A 7,268-nucleotide genomic window follows, 5' to 3' on the forward strand; every position below is an offset into this window, starting at 1 on the left:
TTTGCACGTATTGTGTGGTTACTGGGGCTCCTAGACGCAGACCAGCTGAAATACGGAACTCATCATCGGACAAAGTCAGACCCAGCGGACGAGAAGGAAGGACGTCCAGCCAAGCGCCTGAACCTACCACCGCGCGACAGCCGTGATAACGGGCAAGTGAGTTTTCATCGGTACAATTGCTCAAAATGTTTGGGGATTGTTACTCGTAGATAGGTTTTGTCCAAAATTTTTGAGCGCACTGGGGGTTAAGTCTTCAAATCGGTGGTTGCTGAGAGACTCCCAGTGGTCGAAGGCTTCGTTAAAAAAACCAGGATTGCTTATCTCAGGAGCAAGGCAGTGCCGTAAATTTTCAGTGGAAACAAAAGAAACAATAAATGCTGATGAGCTGCGAGTGCTGGTGTTTGAAAGACCAAACCCTCCTTGTTTCGTTGGCAAGCAAATTTGACTGAAAGAGACGTCGGAAATGATGCAGTTGAAGATTCTCTCAAGTTCAAGGCGTAAAAGTGTGTCGATTTTGTCGAGAAAATCTATGTGTTTAAATGCAGGACTAGCGCGGAAGACATACATAAGTTAAGGGACAAAGAAACAATTTTTACTGAGAAAGAAAGCGGTTTGACATGGTAAAGAATTTATTCGCTGCAGGAGTGTTTTGAGTTTCGCAAGTTTGTCCACTAACTCGGCTCGAATCGACCGAGTGCCTAGACCAGCCCCAAGAAGTGTGCTGTCTTCGGTATCAACGCATTGAATAGTGGGAAATGTCTCACGAAAAGCTCTTTCTATCTCCTTTTTACTGCTCCCAAAAGCTGTCACCTCACATTTCTTCTCATTCAAAAGAAGACCAAGTTTCTCACCAAGTTTGGATCGCATTGCTGAAACTGTTGTCTTCGTAGCAGAGTTTCACAAAGCTAAGGATCTCCGGGGCGTGTTCATTGATGGCTTTCAAAATGACATCACGTCTTACACTGTTTAAGGCATTGGCAAAGTTAATTTTGACAAAGGCTTGACAAGTTCTGCGCATTCAATGAAATCGCACGCTACATGGGCCGCCGCCTCACTCCCGTGTTTAACACCAGCTCCTAGCTGAAAAGGCCAAAAATTATCTTTGAATTTTTTCAGCATGCGCCGTGAAATGCATTTGGAAGTGAGTCTTCGCAAAGTGTCTCCAATCGGGATCGTGCGTATTCCTCCACATTTCTTGGCCAAAGAGATGAGTGTAGCACTGGAGACGACAGATTTGATGAACGCAGGGGTGTTGCCTGTCAACAATAAATTTGTGTAGTCTGTCAGATGCGAGAGCAGTTTGTTGCCAGCTTCGTTAGCAGATGGTGAAAGTGCGTCTTTCACGTGTTGTGGTCTGAGGCCCGTCGGTCCACCAGCACTACCTGCGTGAAAAGACATGACCGCTCTCCTGACTTCAGACTGACTAACTTGAAGTTGAACACAGTCGTTAGATGGGGGTGTAGCTTTGTCTGCGGGTGCAGGAGGGTGTTTCGCGTCGAGCAGTGTTTTGTTCTCAAGAGTCGGTGGCAAGAAAGTATCGTCGCTGGCTGCCAACCTGACAGCTCCCTTGATATCTCCTGCGTCAAGTTTGGCAGCAATCAGTTTGGAGTTGTTGTTCTCAGAGCTTGCTGGTTTCTGCGAGACTGGAGAAGGCAAAGTGTACTCACCCCTGTTGAAAGCATTTATCTGTTGCTGTATGGTGCTTCCAAGTGAGGCTCTGACCTTCTTACCTGCGCGTGTAGGTTTGCGGAGGCAGCAAGAGGGCATGATCAGATAGCGACCTCATGCTTCCTAATCAGATAGCGACCTAATCTTTATTAAAAGAATTCCCTCAATTGGAGCAATCCCAGCTAACAAAGTCCAGGACAGTGTGGTCTCAGATGAGTGCTCGGTGCTTATCGCATTCAACCAATTCTTCTTTTATTTGTCCTGCGATTGCCCGACCTTTTTTCTACTAGGTAGCTCAAAGCAACCGCACAACCAAAAACACATTTCAAAATTGTTTTTTCGAGTACTCTCGATACACCCAATTGAGAATCAAAGTTTAGTCACCAATCTCCACGTCAAAAAGTTCGCTCATCCTCACGGTGTTCATTAGGATGGAAGTAAAATCTTCTTTTCAGATGTTTAAATTATTGGGAGGACTTTAGTGAACTGAATTTACTTCGGAGATTCCCTTTCGAAGAGCACCTGAGCTTCAAAAGCAAGTATCCGGTTCGGATGGTTCTCAATCCTCCGCTTCTACAAAAAAAAATCAAATTACTGAGGAGGATTGGTAATTTGCTTAGTTTTTACTTCGGAGGATTACTCTTTGGAGGGTACCTTACACTCCGGATGGCCTTTAGGCCCTAACTTTGTTTTCAAAGTGTTTTCGGAGGGTGCCCCAAGTTTAACTAAACAGTTTGTGTTGGACGCGGAAACACCTTCAAATATCGTCTAAATGATTTAAAACAAAGTTGGTTTATTCAGTCAATCTTCCCTGTAAGATAAAAGTAGTTAAAAGTTCCTCTTTCGGGAGGTCAGCTATTATTTGAACCCTCCAAACTGTGAAATTTAAAAAATTTCTTTCTTAAAGCCTGTCAAACTATAAACGGTCACGGCTTAGAAGCATAAAAAACGTCTTTTTATGGTACGAAAATGATCCTGATTAGTAGTCTATCGCTCTTTTAGCTAAAACTTCTTTGCTAGTGTGGCTTTTTATGAGTACCAATATAGGTTTTCAAAGACTCTGTTGCTTTTCTCTCTTGAAACGCGCAAGACTATTTTAATCAAGCGCAATAACCCGTACACTGTACAGCACAGAAGTTGTACAAAAATGGACCGAAATTTGTTTAAAAGCAAAAACTTGTTCAAAAATGTCAAATTTGGACCCTCCAAAGCAATCTTTTCCCAATCGTTACGTCACAGAGCTACTGGAAGGTTGCTTTAGATGCAATTACGTATTTAAGTTGGCATGTCAAACCCTATAGAGCAAAACTTTTCATCGTTTATCTCGGGAAACTCAAAAATTTGTTACTTTCTGTAAGTTGACTTCAGCCAAAAACATCATATTTTCTCAACTTTCATGGAGTCTTTCTCGGCACTATTTTTTATTAGGGGATTGAATTATGATGTAGTTCCCTGTGAAGACACTTTTTTATGTTTGGAAAAACTCAGATACCCAAAAATCGCTAACGTTTGAAAAATTGGTGTTTTTCGGGTCTAAAAAGTGGGGATAACTAATTTTTAATACGGCAAAAGTCAATATTTACGACATAAAAAAGAACAACTTATAAAGGTTTTTGGAGATTTTTACAAACAGGACCTAAACCAACTTCAATTAGTAAGACTTAAGAAACTCGAATCGCATCTCGTTCGGCAACCGTATATAAACCGTCATTTTAATTTAATTTCTACTGTTATTGGTCTTACTTGACTCTTTTGATTTTTTTCCTGTTTTTTCTTTATTTTTGTTTCAAAATTTATTTTTGGCTTCATCATTTTTGTGTAGTTTTACGCTTTTTGTTCAATAGTTCTTGGTCCAAGAGAAAATTGTTTTCATGAATTTTCACCTAACCCTCCGGACCCCGAAAATTCTGGTCTAAGCTAAGTCTAAGCCAAACCAAGCTAGATGGAGGGAGGGTATAAGTCCTCCGACTAATCGAGTACCGGACAGAAAGGCTTTCAATTCGATTTAGCAGAGGGTTCGTCGCTAAAGCGATTGCTCATTTTGGTGGTCATGTCCTTAATCCTTAAACAGGCTGTTGCAAGAGAGCGAAGAAAACATTTTTTTGCCAGTAGTCACATGATAAAATTTTTAATCATATCTAGTTCGAATGGAATTTTTCAAAGCTTCGAATTGACCCCTTCATGCTCAAATTTCTCGAGATAACTTTAGCAGAATGTCAAAAAAAGGACAGCCGATGCTACAATTGCGCGAAAGTTGACAGAAAATCAGTCAGGAATGAAATTGCTATTGGCAATTTACCAGATAATATCCACCATAAGTGAAGCTGTCTTGTTCCTGATAGAGAGCACAGAGAGTGGATTTGTGGGTGCTACGCCTGGAGAAAGAGGAACCTAGATTGCAAAGCTCGACAACTCGAGTGGCCCACCAGTCGAAAAACTTACTAAAACTTTTTGAGTTGTACTTATTACCTAAATCAAACATCTAGAGTCGAGTTATTTTATCTGAGTCGAGTTATTTTATCTGATTGTGTCTGGGACTAGTTTTAGAGTTTTTGTCTCGATGTGTTTTTTTTACAGTTTTGTTGAGGTGATCGACTCAAAATGGATCAAATGTACACTGTCTAATAGAAACTAGTGGCAATCACTTGAGATACCAACCCTGTTTTTAACCGCAATTCGCGTGTGTTAGGTCTTTAGCGATCTAGCCACGGGGGCGTGCTAATTTCTATCTAGAGGGGGCGAAATTTTAGTAATAGCCTTCAAGCTGTAAGCTCCGACTGACTGAGGTACAAAAGCACAAGAAATAGTGTCCCTGAGTCTTGAACCAATGCTTGTAAGGCTTTTTTTTTCTTAATCTAATATATGATGCGACCGAACGACTGTTACACTTCTTAACATTCCGCCAGAAAATGCACAGCGACGGTTCTACGTGTTTTTGACCTTCTCGACCCAACCAGTTGATTTTTGGTCTATAGTGGTTCAGTTTCCAGGCCATTAGCCGGAAAAAATTCAGTTAGCATTTCGACTTGCTTGTGAACGCACCCACGTAGCTGGTTCTCTGATCCACAGACTACTTGAATACAACTATAATGGAGACTAATACAATTTATAGTTATTATTGTGACAGTTACATATAGGATCCATTAGAGTTGGTTGACTCTTTCCTTTTCCTCAAATACTCATGCTCTGGTATAAAAAACTCGAAGAATTAAGTTCAACTGTTCAGAGCATTAAAAACAGGAGTAGAAATTATGATGTTGTTCTGAAGTTTCTAGGCACCGGGCCACCGATTCCACTATCCACGAGAGAACACGTCCCTAATCCTGCAGTTTCTCGGTTCTCTAGGTTTCAAATTCCTCCTGATTTTGCTCCACACGACTTTGTCAATGATTCAATTGCCGCACTGGAGTTTTTTCTGTTTACGAAAAAAAGTCAATAAAGTATGATTTCGAACAATTTTGGAACTATGTTCTTTTACAGATTAAAAAAAATTGACAAAAATTATTAAGAGAGGTTAAAACATCAATAAAAGACCATTAAGTTGCTCTAAACAAACCATATTAAAATCTTTCCACCAATTAAATTTAAGCTTTTCCTTAAATTTCTGAGATGTTTTATATTATCTAGCATTTCCTCATACTAACTTTTCCATTTTACAAGTTTTATCGACGTTAGATATTCTCGGCCAAAATTATTTTTGGACTAAAATCTAAGTTTTAGCTCCCTACTCCTGAACTCATCCCGCGTGTTGATTCCTGACCTCGGTTTCCTAACATGCAGCGCTTCCAATGTTAGGAGTTTCAATGCGTTGTTCGACTCATCTATTATCTCCCAACTCAAATGTGCTGTGGTCGCTTCCTCTCCACACTGACGCTTGTGTATGTCTACAGTCCTCTTTCTGATGTTGCTCAATCATTGGGGCCAAATGTCGAAAAGTTAGTCCAACATAGGTGAAATCACATTCACAACAACAGTTTGTGAACCACATTGGGTTTTAGACCACGGGAGAATGACGACATAAGGAAGGGTAGAGCGGTTCTCAATTTCCGGGTCGTGATCACAATTTGCGCGTCGGTGATGCTGAGCACCATGTTTGCAAACAATTGACTTCGATTTTCTCGATAATGAAGCATGAGCATTGGCATAAGCGTTTCTCGTACGAAATATTTGGACGTCGTTTTTTGCCTGTTTTGTGTTTTCTTTTAATATTTCTTTTAATCTCAAATTCCAGAAACAAAACTTCTGAGAAACGCGAAATCACAGAGAGTTTTTCAAAAATGTGTAGAATAATCTAACCCTTCAATCGTTCTATTTTCTCTGGTATACCTTTTAAGAGGATTCGCCCGTACCTATTGGCGAATAACAATTTCCCTTTTTGGAAATATAAGAAAAACACCTATGAAGAAAAATGAAGGACGAGTGTAGTAAGTTTAGTAATTTCTGATGTGATTTTTAATATCTTCGAGAGGAAATGAAAGAATGGTGCGACGAATTGGTTGTTCTCGAAACTGCTGCAGAAACAGCCACATTTGACCTAATATGTCCTAGTGAAAGTCATTCAAATTCGCTGGACTTTCGTCACAACATCACTTGCAAGATCTAGAGGAGAAACTCAGAAGTGTCTGAATTGTGCTACTATGTAAAACAATCATTGATGTCGAGCGAGAAATCATATCTCTACCGTGTGCAGCTGACGGATTGGGTCTGATAAATCCTGTTAACGCGCATAGTCAGCCCACAGTAAACTGAAACGATCATTGGATCTTCATAAACCAAAAGGAACATCAACCTGGCTCACCTGTCTTCCGTCAAGAGAACTAAACTTTTACATGAACAGAGATGATTTCCGAGATGCAGTATGCATGGGCTACGGATGGCTTCTGAGAAGAATGGCTAAAACATGTGAAAGTGGATTGCCAAGCGACGTTGACCACACATTGACCTGCAAGTTACGCGGCTTTGTCATAATGCGTCCTAACGCGTTTCACGACGTTGTAGTAGATTTTTTACGAACTGTGTAATGATGCGAGCACGGAGCCCGGACTAATACTGTTGACAGGGAGTGAAGGTTTAGCGACAGGGAGCAATTAAGAAGACAACGCAAGACTTGATGTTGCCTGTCGTGATTTTAGGGCACCACTCCAGAAAATGTTTGTGGACAAATGTTTCACCCATCCCATTGCTCCCAGCAACCGAACTCAGAAACTGGGCCCTCTTCGTAAGTCGCATGAAAACCGTAAGAAAGAAGAGGACAACGAGCGCGTGATGCTTCTTTCACTCCTCGGCATTCGCGATCAATGGCGCGATGGGTGAGGAAGCAGAGCCATTCATTTCTGATCTTGCCGAGAAGCTGAGTGAAAAGACAGATTGTTCATATTCCAGCACCATCAATTAAATCAGAAAGAAGCTGTCCTTCACAATATTGAAAACTGCCCTAATCACAATCCGAGGCCATCGAAAGAAGCAAATCGATATTTTATTAACTATGTCATTATTCTTGTTCCTAGCCAATAAACTCAGTCCACCATGATCAGACTTTCCATTATAAATCATTTCTATTAGTGTTCATTTTCTGTACATTTATACACGAAAACTAGTTT

The sequence above is a fragment of the Symsagittifera roscoffensis genome, chromosome 4, assembly GCF_963678635.1.
Source record: "Symsagittifera roscoffensis chromosome 4, txSymRosc1.1, whole genome shotgun sequence".
Lineage (NCBI taxonomy): Eukaryota > Metazoa > Xenacoelomorpha > Acoela > Convolutidae > Symsagittifera > Symsagittifera roscoffensis.